This window comes from Pseudophryne corroboree, chromosome 1 (genome assembly GCF_028390025.1).
Source record: "Pseudophryne corroboree isolate aPseCor3 chromosome 1, aPseCor3.hap2, whole genome shotgun sequence".
Taxonomy (NCBI): Eukaryota; Metazoa; Chordata; class Amphibia; order Anura; family Myobatrachidae; genus Pseudophryne; species Pseudophryne corroboree.
The window spans coordinates 1,006,569,082-1,006,584,334 of NC_086444.1; the positions used below are offsets into that span (position 1 = coordinate 1,006,569,082).

General features: G+C 35.5%; 9 non-coding genes across 9 annotated transcripts; all 9 read right to left on the reverse strand.

Moving 5' to 3' along the window:
* Positions 1–1,809: 1,809 nt before the first annotated feature.
* TRNAC-GCA (transfer RNA cysteine (anticodon GCA)) lies at positions 1,810–1,881 on the reverse strand. Its single transcript has one exon. It is a non-coding gene; the product is annotated as a tRNA-Cys (tRNA).
* Positions 1,882–3,466: 1,585 nt separating this feature from the next.
* Positions 3,467–3,538, reverse strand: TRNAC-GCA (transfer RNA cysteine (anticodon GCA)). Its single transcript has one exon. It is a non-coding gene; the product is annotated as a tRNA-Cys (tRNA).
* A 1,580-nt stretch (positions 3,539–5,118) lies between these two features.
* TRNAC-GCA (transfer RNA cysteine (anticodon GCA)) lies at positions 5,119–5,190 on the reverse strand. Its single transcript has one exon. It is a non-coding gene; the product is annotated as a tRNA-Cys (tRNA).
* A 1,506-nt stretch (positions 5,191–6,696) lies between these two features.
* On the reverse strand, positions 6,697–6,768 carry TRNAC-GCA (transfer RNA cysteine (anticodon GCA)). Its single transcript has one exon. It is a non-coding gene; the product is annotated as a tRNA-Cys (tRNA).
* Positions 6,769–8,352: 1,584 nt separating this feature from the next.
* On the reverse strand, positions 8,353–8,424 carry TRNAC-GCA (transfer RNA cysteine (anticodon GCA)). The gene has a single exon. It is a non-coding gene; the product is annotated as a tRNA-Cys (tRNA).
* Positions 8,425–10,008: 1,584 nt separating this feature from the next.
* TRNAC-GCA (transfer RNA cysteine (anticodon GCA)) lies at positions 10,009–10,080 on the reverse strand. The gene has a single exon. It is a non-coding gene; the product is annotated as a tRNA-Cys (tRNA).
* Positions 10,081–11,663: 1,583 nt separating this feature from the next.
* On the reverse strand, positions 11,664–11,735 carry TRNAC-GCA (transfer RNA cysteine (anticodon GCA)). The gene has a single exon. It is a non-coding gene; the product is annotated as a tRNA-Cys (tRNA).
* Positions 11,736–13,318: 1,583 nt separating this feature from the next.
* TRNAC-GCA (transfer RNA cysteine (anticodon GCA)) lies at positions 13,319–13,390 on the reverse strand. The gene has a single exon. It is a non-coding gene; the product is annotated as a tRNA-Cys (tRNA).
* A 1,585-nt stretch (positions 13,391–14,975) lies between these two features.
* Positions 14,976–15,047, reverse strand: TRNAC-GCA (transfer RNA cysteine (anticodon GCA)). Its single transcript has one exon. It is a non-coding gene; the product is annotated as a tRNA-Cys (tRNA).
* Between the last annotated feature and the right edge of the window lie 206 nt (positions 15,048–15,253).

The following is a 15,253-nucleotide window of genomic DNA, read 5'->3' on the forward strand; positions in this document are numbered from 1 at the left end:
CTGCCACTGATACTGTACTTTCCTGAGGTAAAGTATTAAGTTGAAATGTCAACATTTTTTGTTGCCTGACTGCCACTTGAGTATGTTTTTACATTACTTGAGTCCCAAACGAGGTATAGACTGCAAAGGGACGCTATACATTAAAAGCAAATTATAGGGGGCACCTGGATTTGAACCAGGGACCTCTCGACATGCGCTCAAATGCTCAACAACAGATTTATGCCCCCTGGTCTTTCTAACTATAAGACCATACACATTGCAGCCTTGATGTAAAGGTTACTGTACTGTATTTCTTGTCCTGCAGGAGGTGAAGATGAGTCTGTTTCTTTATGGTAAAGGTTTGGAGTTATTAGTCAGGGCATAAATAGAGAGTTTACATACTGTAGTTATAATCTGTGAGCATGTTTAAAAAGAAACTTTGATCATCCTAAAGCTCCACTATTGTTCGTGCTAGTCAGAGTAGTATATATTGAAATCCAGTTGTGACATTGTTTTATGGAAGCCAAAGAGAACTAAAATACAAATTGTCACTAAACCAATATTAATAATTTCTGAAAACTAACTGATTGAGATACATTTTGGCAATAAAATAAAATATTAGATTTTTAGGTCAGTGGGCTCAGATGTTCTAAATGCATGTATGCCTTATGGACTAATTGCAAAATCAGTATGAGTTCAAAACATGGCTGCACCAAAAAAATTGTAATTCTGCCATGTTAATGCCCAATACTCCCTTATTTATCAAAGTTAGTTAGGAATAAAGCATTCATCTTTCATGTATAGTGATTTTATCCTGTATAATTCTCTATCAAATTAGCAGTCAAAACCTGCCACTGATACTGTACTTTCCTTAGGTAAAGTATTAAGTTGACATTTCAACATTTTTTGTTGCCTGACTGCCACTTGAGTATGTTTTTACATTACTTGAGTCCCAAACGAGGTATAGACTGCAAAGGGACGCTATACATTAAAAGCAAATTATAGGGGGCACCTGGATTTGAACCAGGGACCTCTCGACATGCACTTGAATGCTCAACAACTGATTTATGCCCCCTGGTCTTTCTAACTATAAGACCATACACATTGCAGCCTTGATGTAAAGGTTACTGTACTGTATTTCTTGTCCTGCAGGAGGTGAAGATGAGTCTGTTTCTTTATGGTAAAGGTTTGGAGTTATTAGTCAGGGCATAAATAGAGAGTTTACATACTGTAGGTATAATCTGTGAGCATGTTTAAAAAGAAACTTTGATCATCCTAAAGCTCCACTATTGTTCGTGCTAGTCAGAGTAGTATATATTGAAATCCAGTTGTGACATTGTTTTATGGAAGCCAAAGAGAACTAAAATACAAATTGTCACTAAACCAATATTAATAATTTCTGAAAACTAACTGATTGAGATACATTTTGGCAATAAAATAAAATATTAGATTTTTAGGTCAGTGGGCTCAGATGTTCTGAATGCATGTATGCCTTATGGACTAATTGCAAAATCAGTATGAGTTCAAAACATGGCTGCACCAAAAAAATTGTAATTCTGCCATGTTAATGCCCAATACTCCCTTATTTATCAAAGTTAGTTAGGAATAAAGCATTCATCCTTCATGTATAGTGATTTTATCCTGTATAATTCTCTATAAAATTAGCAGTAAAAACCTGCCACTGATACTGTACTTTCCTGAGGTAAAGTATTAAGTTGACATTTCAACATTTTTTGTTGCCTAACTGCCACTTGAGTATGTTTTTACATGACTTGAGTCCCAAACGAGGTATAGACTGCAAAGTGATGCTATACATTAAAAGCAAGTAATAGGGGGCACCTGAATTTGAACCAGGGACCTCCCGATCTGCAGTCGAATGCTCTACCACTGAGCTATACCCCCTGCTCTATCTCACTATAAGCACATACACATTGCAGCCTTGATGTATAGGTTACTGTACTGTATCTCTTGTCCTGCAGGAGGTGAAGATGAGTCTGTTTCTTTATGGTAATGCTTTGGAGTTATTAGTCAGGGCATAAATAGAGAGTTCACATACTGCAGGTATAATCTGTGAGCATGCTCAAAAAGAAACTTTGATCATCCTAAAGTTCCACTATAGTTAGTGCTAGTCAGAGTAGGATTTATTGAAATACAGTTGTGACATTGTTTTATGGAAGCAAAACTGATCTAAAATACAAATTGTTACCAAACCAATATTAATAATTTCTGAAAACTATTTTATCATGGTACATTTTTGCTAAGAAAATAAAATATTTGAATTTTGGGTCAGTGGGCTCAGATGTTCTGAATGCATGTATGCCTTATGGACTAATTGCAAAATCAGTCGGAGTTGAAAACATGGCTGTACCAAATAATTTTGAATTCTGCCATGTTAATGCCCAATACTCCCTTATTTATCAAAGTTAGTTAGGAATAAAGCATTCATCCTTCATGTACAGTTATTTTATGCTATATAATTCTCTATCAAAAGTAGCTGTAAAAACCTGCCACTGATACTGTACTTTCCTAAGGTAAAGTATTAAGTTGAAATGTCAACATTTTTTGTTGCCTGACTGCCACTTGAGTATGTTTTTACATTACTTGAGTCCCAAACGAGGTATAGACTGCAAAGGGACGCTATACATTAAAAGCAAATTATAGGGGGCACCTGGATTTGAACCAGGGACCTCTCGACATGCACTTGAATGCTCAACAACTGATTTATGCCCCCTGGTCTTTCTAACTATAAGACCATACACATTGCAGCCTTGATGTAAAGGTTACTGTACTGTATTTCTTGTCCTGCAGGAGGTGAAGATGAGTCTGTTTCTTTATGGTAAAGGTTTGGAGTTATTAGTCAGGGCATAAATAGAGAGTTTACATACTGTAGGTATAATCTGTGAGCATGTTTAAAAAGAAACTTTGATCATCCTAAAGCTCCACTATTGTTCGTGCTAGTCAGAGTAGTATATATTGAAATCCAGTTGTGACATTGTTTTATGGAAGCCAAAGAGAACTAAAATACAAATTGTCACTAAACCAATATTAATAATTTCTGAAAACTAACTGATTGAGATACATTTTGGCAACAAAAATAAAATATTTGATTTTTAGGTCAGTGGGCTCAGATGTTCTGAATGCATGTATGCCTTATGGACTAATTGCAAAATCAGTATGAGTTCAAAACATGGCTGCACCAAAAAAATTGTAATTCTGCCATGTTAATGCCCAATACTCCCTTATTTATCAAAGTTAGTTAGGAATAAAGCATTCATCCTTCATGTATAGTGATTTTATACTGTATAATTCTCTATAAAATTAGCAGTCAAAACCTGCCACTGATACTGTACTTTCCTGAGGTAAAGTATTAAGTTGACATTTCAAAAATTTTTGTTGCCTGACTGCCACTTGAGTATGTTTTTACATGACTTGAGTCCCAAACGAGGTATAGACTGCAAAGTGATGCTATACATTAAAAGCAAGTAATAGGGGGCACCTGGATTTGAACCAGGGACCTCCCGATATGCAGTCGAATGCTCTACCATTGAGCTATACCCCCTGCTCTATCTCACTATAAGCACATACACATTGCAGCCTTGATGTATAGGTTACTGTACTGTATCTCTTGTCCTGCAGGAGGTGAAGATGAGTCTGTTTCTTTTTGGTAATGCTTTGGAGTTATTAGTCAGGGCATAAATAGAGAGTTCACATACTGCTGGTATAATCTGTGAGCATGCTCAAAAAGAAACTTTGATCATCCTAAAGTTCCACTATAGTTAGTGCTAGTCAGAGTAGGATTTATTGAAATCCAGTTGTGACATTGTTTTATGGAAGCAAAACTGATCTAAAATACAAATTGTTACCAAACCAATATTAATAATTTCTGAAAACTATTTTATCATGGTACATTTTTGCAAAGAAAATAAAATATTTGAATTTTGGGTCAGTGGGCTCAGATGTTCTGAATGCATGTATGCCTTATGGACTAATTGCAAAATCAGTCGGAGTTGAAAACATGGCTGTACCAAATAATTTTGAATTCTGCCATGTTAATGCCCAATACTCCCTTATTTATCAAAGTTAGTTAGGAATAAAGCATTCATCCTTCATGTACAGTTATTTTATGCTATATAATTCTCTATTAAAAGTAGCTGTAAAAACCTGACACTGATACTGTACTTTCCTGAGGTAAAGTATTAAGTTGAAATGTCAACATTTTTTGTTGCCTGACTGCCACTTGAGTATGTTTTTACATTACTTGAGTCCCAAACGAGGTATAGACTGCAAAGGGACGCTATACATTTAAAGCAAATTATAGGGGGCACCTGAATTTGAACCAGGGACCTCTTGACATGCACTCGAATGCTCAATAACTGATTTATACCCTCTGGTCTTTCTAACTATAAGAACATACACATTGCAGCCTTGATGTAAAGGTTACTGTACTGTATTTTTTGTCCTGCAGGAGGTGAAGATGAGTCTGTTTCTTTATGGTAAAGGTTTGGAGTTATTAGTCAGGGCATAAATAGAGAGTTTACATACTGTAGGTATAATCTGTGAGCATGTTTAAAAAGAAACTTTGATCATCCTAAAGCTCCACTATTGTTCGTGCTAGTCAGAGTAGTATATATTGAAATCCAGTTGTGACATTGTTTTATGGAAGCCAAAGAGAACTAAAATACAAATTGTCACCAAACCAATATTAATAATTTCTGAAAACTAACTGAGATACATTTTGGCAATAAAATAAAATATTAGATTTTTAGGTCAGTGGGCTCAGATGTTCTGAATGCATGTATGCCTTATGGACTAATTGCAAAATCAGTATGAGTTCAAAACATGGCTGCACCAAAAAAATTGTAATTCTGCCATGTTAATGCCCAATACTCCCTTATTTATCAAAGTTAGTTAGGAATAAAGCATTTATCCTTCATGTATAGTGATTTTATCCTGTTTAATTCTCTATCAAATTAGCAGTCAAAACCTGCCACTGATACTGTACTTTCCTGAGGTAAAGTATTAAGTTGACATTTCAACATTTTTTTTTGCCTGACTGCCACTTGAGTATGTTTTTACATTACTTGAGTCCCAAACAAGGTATAGACTGCAAAGTGATGCTATACATTAAAAGCAAGTAATAGGGGGCACTCGGATTTCAACCAGGGACCTCTCGATCTGCAGTCGAATGCTCTACCACTGAGCTATACCCCCTGCTCTTTCTCACTATAAGCAAATACACATTGCAGCCTTGATGTAAAGGTTACTGTACTGTATTTCTTGTCCGGCAGGAGGTGAAGATGAGTCTGTTTCTTTATGGTAATGCTTTGGAGTTATTAGTCAGGGCATAAATAGAGAGTTCACATACTGCAGGTATAATCTGTGAGCATACTCAAAAAGAAACTTTGATCATCCTAAAGTTCCACTATAGTTAGTGCTAGATAGAGTAGGATTTATTGAAATCCAGTTGTGACATTGTTTTATTGAAGCAAAACTGATCTAAAATACAAATTGTTACCAAACCAATATAAATCATTTCTGGAAACTATTTTATCATGGTACATTTTTGCTAAGAAAATAAAATATTTGAATTTTGGGTCAGTGGGCTCAGATGTTCTGAATGCATGTATGCCTTATGGACTAATTGCAAAATCAGTCGGAGTTGAAAACATGGCTGTACCAAATAATTTTGAATTCTGCCATGTTAATGCCCAATACTCCCTTATTTATCAAAGTTAGTTAGGAATAAAGCATTCATCCTTCATGTACAGTTATTTTATGCTATATAATTCTCTATCAAAAGTAGCTGTAAAAACCTGCCACTGATACTGTACTTTCCTGAGGTAAAGTATTAAGTTGAAATGTCAACATTTTTTGTTGCCTGACTGCCACTTGAGTATGTTTTTACATTACTTGAGTCCCAAACGAGGTATAGACTGCAAAGGCACGCTATACATTAAAAGCAAATTATAGGGGGCACCTGGGTTTGAACTAGGGACCTCTTGACATGCACTCGAATGCTCAACAACTGATTTTTGTCCTGCAGGAGGTGAAGATGAGTCTGTTTCTTTATGGTAAAGGTTTGGAGTTATTAGTCAGGGCATAAATAGAGAGTTTACATACTGTAGGTATAATCTGTGAGCATGTTTAAAAAGAAACTTTGATCATCCTAAAGCTCCACTATTGTTCGTGCTAGTCAGAGTAGTATATATTGAAATCCAGTTGTGACATTGTTTTATGGAAGCCAAAGAGAACTAAAATACAAATTGTCACCAAACCAATATTAATAATTTCTGAAAACTAACTGAGATACATTTTGGCAATAAAATAAAATATTTGATTTTTAGGTCAGTGGGCTCAGATGTTCTGAATGCATGTATGCCTTATGGACTAATTGCAAAATCAGTATGAGTTCAAAACATGTCTGCACCAAAAAAATTGTAATTCTGCCATGTTAATGCCCAATACTCCCTTTTTTATCAAAGTTAGTTAGGAATAAAGCATTCATCCTTCATGTATAGTGATTTTATCCTGTATAATTCTCTATAAAATTAGCAGTCAAAACCTGCCACTGATACTTTACTTTCCTGAGGTAAAGTATTAAGTTGACATTTAAAAAATTTTTGTTGCCTGACTGCCACTTGAGTATGTTTTTACATGACTTGAGTACCAAACGAGGTATAGACTGCAAAGTGATGCTATACATTAAAAGCAAGTAATAGGGGGCACCTGAATTTGAACCAGGGACCTCCCGATCTGCAGTCGAATGCTCTACCACTGAGCTATACCCCCTGCTCTATCTCACTATAAGCACATACACATTGCAGCCTTGATGTATAGGTTACTGTACTGTATCTCTTGTCCTGCAGGAGGTGAAGATGAGTCTGTTTCTTTATGGTAATGCTTTGGAGTTATTAGTCAGGGCATAAATAGAGAGTTCACATACTGCAGGTATAATCTGTGAGCATGCTCAAAAAGAAACTTTGATCATCCTAAAGTTCCACTATAGTTAGTGCTAGTCAGAGTAGGATTTATTGAAATACAGTTGTGACATTGTTTTATGGAAGCAAAACTGATCTAAAATACAAATTGTTACCAAACCAATATTAATAATTTCTGAAAACTATTTTATCATGGTACATTTTTGCTAAGAAAATAAAATATTTGAATTTTGGGTCAGTGGGCTCAGATGTTCTGAATGCATGTATGCCTTATGGACTAATTGCAAAATCAGTCGGAGTTGAAAACATGGCTGTACCAAATAATTTTGAATTCTGCCATGTTAATGCCCAATACTCCCTTATTTATCAAAGTTAGTTAGGAATAAAGCATTCATCCTTCATGTACAGTTATTTTATGCTATATAATTCTCTATTAAAAGAAGCTGTAAAAACCTGCCACTGATACTGTACTTTCCTGAGGTAAAGTATTAAGTTGAAATGTCAACATTTTTTGTTGCCTGACTGCCACTTGAGTATGTTTTTACATTACTTGAGTCCCAAACGAGGTATAGACTGCAAAGGGACGCTATACATTAAAAGCAAATTATAGGGGGCACCTGAATTTGAACCAGGGACCTCTTGACATGCACTCGAATGCTCAATAACTGATTTATACCCTCTGGTCTTTCTAACTATAAGAACATACACATTGCAGCCTTGATGTAAAGGTTACTGTACTGTATTTTTTGTCCTGCAGGAGGTGAAGATGAGTCTGTTTCTTTATGGTAAAGGTTTGGAGTTATTAGTCAGGGCATAAATAGAGAGTTTACATACTGTAGGTATAATCTGTGAGCATGTTTAAAAAGAAACTTTGATCATCCTAAAGCTCCACTATTGTTCGTGCTAGTCAGAGTAGTATATATTGAAATCCAGTTGTGACATTGTTTTATGGAAGCCAAAGAGAACTAAAATACAAATTGTCACCAAACCAATATTAATAATTTCTGAAAACTAACTGATTGAGATACATTTTGGCAATAAAATAAAATATTAGATTTTTAGGTCAGTGGGCTCAGATGTTCTGAATGCATGTATGCCTTATGGACTAATTGCAAAATCAGTATGAGTTCAAAACATGGCTGCACCAAAAAAATTGTAATTCTGCCATGTTAATGCCCAATACTCCCTTATTTATCAAAGTTAGTTAGGAATAAAGCATTCATCCTTCATGTATAGTGATTTTATCCTGTATAATTCTCTATCAAATTAGCAGTCAAAACCTGCCACTGATACTGTACTTTCCTGAGGTAAAGTATTAAGTTGACATTTCAACATTTTTTGTTGCCTGACTGCCACTTGAGTATGTTTTTACATTACTTGAGTCCCAAACGAGGTGTAGACTGCAAAGTGATGCTATACATTAATAGCAAGTAATAGGGGGCACCAGGATTTGAACCAGGGACCTCTCGATCTGCAGTCGAATGCTCTACCACTGAGCTATACCCCCTGCTCTTTCTCACTATAAGCACATACACATTGCAGCCTTGATGTAAAGGTTACTGTACTGTATTTCTTGTCCTGCAGGAGGTGAAGATGAGTCTGTTTCTTTATGGTAATGCTTTGGAGTTATTAGTCAGGGCATAAATAGAGAGTTCACATACTGCAGGTATAATCTGTGAGCATACTCAAAAAGAAACTTTGATCATCCTAAAGTTCCACTATAGTTAGTGCTAGACAGAGTAGGATTTATTGAAATCCAGTTGTGACATTGTTTAATTGAAGCAAAACTGATCTAAAATACAAATTGTTACCAAACCAATATTAATCATTTCTGGAAACTATTTTATCATGGTACATTTTTGCTAAGAAAATAAAATATTTTAATTTTGGGTCAGTGGGCTCAGATGTTCTGAATGCATGTATGCCTTATGGACTAATTGCAAAATCAGTCGGAGTTGAAAACATGGCTGTACCAAATAATTTTGAATTCTGCCATGTTAATGCCCAATACTCCCTTATTTATCAAAGTTAGTTAGGAATAAAGCATTCATCCTTCATGTACAGTTATTTTATGCTATATAATTCTCTATCAAAAGTAGCTGTAAAAACCTGCCACTGATCCTGTACTTTCCTGAGGTAAAGTATTAAGTTGAAATGTCAACATTTTTTGTTGCCTGACTGCCACTTGAGTATGTTTTTACATTACTTGAGTCCCAAACGAGGTATAGACTGCAAAGGGACGCTATACATTAAAAGCAAATTATAGGGGGCACCTGGATTTGAACCAGGGACCTCTCGACATGCACTTGAATGCTCAACAACTGATTTATGCCCCCTGGTCTTTCTAACTATAAGACCATACACATTGCAGCCTTGATGTAAAGGTTACTGTACTGTATTTTTTGTCCTGCAGGAGGTGAAGATGAGTCTGTTTCTTTATGGTAAAGGTTTGGAGTTATTAGTCAGGGCATAAATAGAGAGTTTACATACTGTAGGTATAATCTGTGAGCATGTTTAAAAAGAAACTTTGATCATCCTAAAGCTCCACTATTGTTCGTGCTAGTCAGAGTAGTATATATTGAAATCCAGTTGTGACATTGTTTTATGGAAGCCAAAGAGAACTAAAATACAAATTGTCACCAAACCAATATTAATAATTTCTGAAAACTAACTGATTGAGATACATTTTGGCAATAAAATAAAATATTAGATTTTTAGGTCAGTGGGCTCAGATGTTCAGAATGCATGTATGCCTTATGGACTAATTGCAAAATCAGTATGAGTTCAAAACATGGCTGCACCAAAAAAATTGTAATTCTGCCATGTTAATGCCCAATACTCCCTTATTTATCAAAGTTAGTTAGGAATAAAGCATTCATCCTTCATGTATAGTGATTTTATCCTGTATAATTCTCTATCAAATTAGCAGTCAAAACCTGCCACTGATACTGTACTTTCCTGAGGTAAAGTATTAAGTTGACATTTCAACATTTTTTTTTGCCTGACTGCCACTTGAGTATGTTTTTACATTACTTGAGTCCCAAACAAGGTATAGACTGCAAAGTGATGCTATACATTAAAAGCAAGTAATAGGGGGCACTCGGATTTCAACCAGGGACCTCTCGATCTGCAGTCGAATGCTCTACCACTGAGCTATACCCCCTGCTCTTTCTCACTATAAGCAAATACACATTGCAGCCTTGATGTAAAGGTTACTGTACTGTATTTCTTGTCCGGCAGGAGGTGAAGATGAGTCTATTTCTTTATGGTAATGCTTTGGAGTTATTAGTCAGGGCATAAATAGAGAGTTCACATACTGCAGGTATAATCTGTGAGCATACTCAAAAAGAAACTTTGATCATCCTAAAGTTCCACTATAGTTAGTGCTAGACAAAGTAGGATTTATTGAAATCCAGTTGTGACATTGTTTTATGAAGCAAAACTGATCTAAAATACAAATTGTTACCAAACCAATATTAATCATTTCTGGAAACTATTTTATCATGGTACATTTTTGCTAAGAAAATAAAATATTTGAATTTTGGGTCAGTGGGCTCAGATGTTCTGAATGCATGTATGCCTTATGGACTAATTGCAAAATAAGTCGGAGTTGAAAACATGGCTGTACCAAATAATTTTGAATTCTGCCATGTAAATGCCCAATACTCCCTTATTTATCAAAGTTAGTTAGGAATAAAGCATTCATCCTTCATGTACAGTTATTTTATGCTGTATATTTCTCTATCAAAAGTAGCTGTAAAAACCTGCCACTGATACTGTACTTTCCAGAGGTAAAGTATTAAGTTAAAATGTCAACATTTTTTGTTGCCTGACTGCCACTTGAGTATGTTTTTACATTACTTGAGTCCCAAACGTGGTATAGAGTGCAAAGGGACGCTATACATTAAAAGCAAATTATAGGGGGCACCTGGATTTGAACCAGGGACCTCTCGACATGCACTCAAATGCTCAACAACTGATTTATACCCCCTGGTCTTTCTAACTATAAGACCATACACATTGCTGCCTTGATGTAAAGGTTACTGTACTGTATTTCTTGTCCTGCAGGAGGTGAAGATGAGTCTGTTTCTTTATGGTAAAGGTTTGGAGTTATTAGTCAGGGCATAAATAGAGAGTTTACATACTGTAGGTATAATCTGTGAGCATGTTTAAAAAGAAACTTTGATCATCCTAAAGCTCCACTATTGTTCGTGCTAGTCAGAGTAGTATATATTGAAATCCAGTTGTGACATTGTTTTATGGAAGCCAAAGAGAACTAAAATACAAATTGTCACTAAACCAATATTAATAATTTCTGAAAACTAACTGATTGAGATACATTTTGGCAATAAAATCAAATATTTGATTTTTAGGTCAGTGGGCTCAGATGTTCTGAATGCATGTATGCCTTATGGAATAATTGCAAAATCAGTATGAGTTCAAAACATGGCTGCACCAAAAAATTTTTATTCTGCCATGTTAATGCCCAATATTCCCTTATTTATCAAAGTTAGTTAGGAATAAAGCATTCATACTTCATGTATAGTGATTTTATCCTGTATAATTCTCTATAAAAAGTAGCAGTCAAAACCTGCCACTGATACTGTGCTTACCTGAGGTAAAGTATTAAGTTGACATTTCAACATTTTTTGTTGCCTGACTACCACTTGAGTATGTTTTTACATTACTTGGGTCCCACACGAGGTATAGACTGCAAAGTGATGCTATACATTAAAAGCAAGTAATAGGGGGCACCCGGATTTGAACTAGGGACCTCTCGATCTGCAGTCGAATGCTCTACCACTGAGCTATACCCCCTGCTCTTTCTCGCTATAAGTACATACACATTGCAGCCTTGATGTAAAGGTTACTGTACTGTATTTCTTGTCCTGCAGGAGGTGAAGATGAGTCTGTTTCTTTATGGTAATGCTTTGGAGTTATTAGTCAGGGCATAAATAGAGAGTTCACATACTGCAGGTATAAACTGTGAGCATGCTCAAAAAGAAACTTTGATCATCCTAAAGTTCCACTATAGTTAGTGCTAGTCAGAGTAGGATTTATTGAAATCCAGTTGTGACATTGTTTTATGGAAGCAAAACTGATCTAAAATACAAATTGTTACCAAACCAATATTAATAATTTCTGAAAACTATTTTATCATGGTACATTTTTGCTAAGAAAATAAAATATTAGAATTTTGGGTCATTGGGCTCAGATGTTCTGAATGCATGTATGCCTTATGGACTAATTGCAAAATCAGTCGGAGTTGAAAACATGGCTGTACCAAATAATTTTGAATTCTGCCATGTTAATGCCCAATACTCCCTTATTTATCAAAGTTAGTTAGGAATAAAGCATTCATCCTTCATGTAAAGTTATTTTATGCTGTATAATTCTCTATCAAAAGTAGCTGTAAAAACCTGCCACTGATACTGTACTTTCCAGAGGTAAAGTATTAAGTTGAAATGTCAACATTTTTTGTTGCCTGACTGCAACTTGAGTATGTTTTTACATTGCTTGAGTCCCAAACGATGTATAGACTGCAAAGGGACGCTATACATTAAAAGCAAATTATAGGGGCCCGTGGATTTGAACCAGGGACCTCTCGACATGCACTCGAATGCTCAATAACTGATTTATATCCCCTGGTCTTTCTAACTATAAGACCATACACATTGCTGCCTTGATGTAAAGGTTACTGTACTGTATTTCTTGTCCTGCAGGAGGTGAAGATGAGTCTGTTTCTTTATGGTAAAGGTTTGGAGTTATTAGTCAGGGCATAAATAGAGAGTTTACATACAGTAGGTATAATCTGTGAGCATGTTTAAAAAGAAACTTTGATCATCCTAAAGCTCCACTATTGTTCGTGCTAGTCAGAGTAGTATATATTGAAATCCAGTTGTGACATTGTTTTATGGAAGCCAAAGACAACTAAAATACAAATTGTCACTAAACCAATATTAATAATTTCTGAAAACTAACTGATTGAGATACATTTTGGCAATAAAATAAAATATTTGATTTTTAGGTCAGTGGGCTCAGATGTTCTGAATGCATGTATGCCTTATGGACTAATTGCAAAATCAGTATGAGTTCAAAACATGGCTGCACCAAAAAAATTGTTATCCTGCCATGTTAATGCCCAATACTCCCTTATTTATCAAAGTTAGTTAGGAATAAAGCATTCATCCTTCATGTATAGTGATTTTATCCTGTATAATTCTCTATCAAATTAGCAGTCAAAACCTGCCCCTGATACTGTACTTTCCTGAGATAAAGTATTAAGTTGACATTTCAACATTTTTTGTTGCCTGACTGCCACTTGAGTATGTTTTTACATTACTTGAGTCCCAAACGAGGTATAGACTGCAAAGTGATGCTATACATTAAAAGCAAGTAATAGGGGGCACCCGGATTTGAACCAGGGACCTCTCGATCTGCAGTCGAATGCTCTACCACTGAGCTATACCCCCTGCTCCTTCTCATCATAAGCACATACACATTGCAGCCTTGATGTAAAGGTTACTGTACTGTATTTCTTGTCCTGCAGGAGGTGAAGATGAGTCTGTTTCTTTATGGTAATGCTTTGGAGTTATTAGTCAGGGCATAAATAGAGAGTTCACATACTGCAGGTATAATCTGTGAGCATACTCAAAAAGAAACTTTGATCATCCTAAAGTTCCACTATAGTTAGTGCTAGACAGAGTAGGATTTATTGAAATCCAGTTGTGACATTGTTTTATTGAAGCAAAACTGATCTAAAATACAAATTGTTACCAAACCAATATTAATCATTTCTGGAAACTATTTTATCATGGTACATTTTTGCTAAGAAAATAAAATATTTTAATTTTGGGTCAGTGGGCTCAGATGTTCTGAATGCATGTATGCCTTATGGACTAATTGCAAAATCAGTCGGAGTTGAAAACATGGCTGTACCAAATAATTTTGAATTCTGCCATGTTAATGCCCAATACTCCCTTATTTATCAAAGTTAGTTAGGAATAAAGCATTCATCCTTCATGTACAGTTATTTTATGCTATATAATTCTCTATCAAAAGTAGCTGTAAAAACCTGCCACTGATACTGTACTTTCCTGAGGTAAAGTATTAAGTTGAAATGTCAACATTTTTTGTTGCCTGACTGCCACTTGAGTATGTTTTTACATTACTTGAGTCCCAAACGAGGTATAGACTGCAAAGGGACGCTATACATTAAAAGCAAATTATAGGGGGCACCTGGATTTGAACCAGGGACCTCTCGACATGCACTCGAATGCTCAACAACTGATTTATGCCCCCTGGTCTTTCTAACTATAAGACCATACACATTGCAGCCTTGATGTAAAGGTTACTGTACTGTATTTCTTGTCCTGCAGGAGGTGAAGATGAGTCTGTTTCTTTATGGTAAAGGTTTGGAGTTATTAGTCAGGGCATAAATAGAGAGTTTACATACTGTAGGTATAATCTGTGAGCATGTTTAAAAAGAAACTTTGATCATCCTAAAGCTCCACTATTGTTCGTGCTAGTCAGAGTAGTATATATTGAAATCCAGTTGTGACATTGTTTTATGGAAGCCAAAGAGAACTAAAATACAAATTGTCACTAAACCAATATTAATAATTTCTGAAAACTAACTGATTGAGATACATTTTGGCAATAAAATAAAATATTTGATTTTTAGGTCAGTGGGCTCAGATGTTCTGAATGCATGTATGCCTTATGGACTAATTGCAAAATCAGTATGAGTTCAAAACATGGCTGCACCAAAAAAATTGTAATTCTGCCATGTTAATGCCCAATACTCCCTTATTTATCAAAGTTAGTTAGGAATAAAGCATTCATCCTTCATGTATAGTGATTTTATCCTGTATAATTCTCTATAAAATTAGCAGTCAAAACCTGCCACTGATACTGTACTTTCCTGAGGTAAAGTATTAAGTTGACATTTCAAAAATTTTAGTTGCCTGACTGCCACTTGAGTATGTTTTTACATGACTTGAGTCCCAAACGAGGTATAGACTGCAAAGTGATGCTATACATTAAAAGCAAGTAAAAAGGGGGCACCTGGATTTGAACCAGGGACCTCCCGATTTGCAGTCGAATGCTCTACCACTGAGCTATACCCCCTGCTCTATCTCACTATAAGCACATACACATTGCAGCCTTGATGTATAGGTTACTGTACTGTATCTCTTGTCCTGCAGGAGGTGAAGATGAGTCTGTTTCTTTATGGTAATGCTTTGGAGTTATTAGTCAGGGCATAAATAGAGAGTTCACATACTGCAGGTATAATCTGTGAGCATACTCAAAAAGAAACTTTGATCATCCTAAAG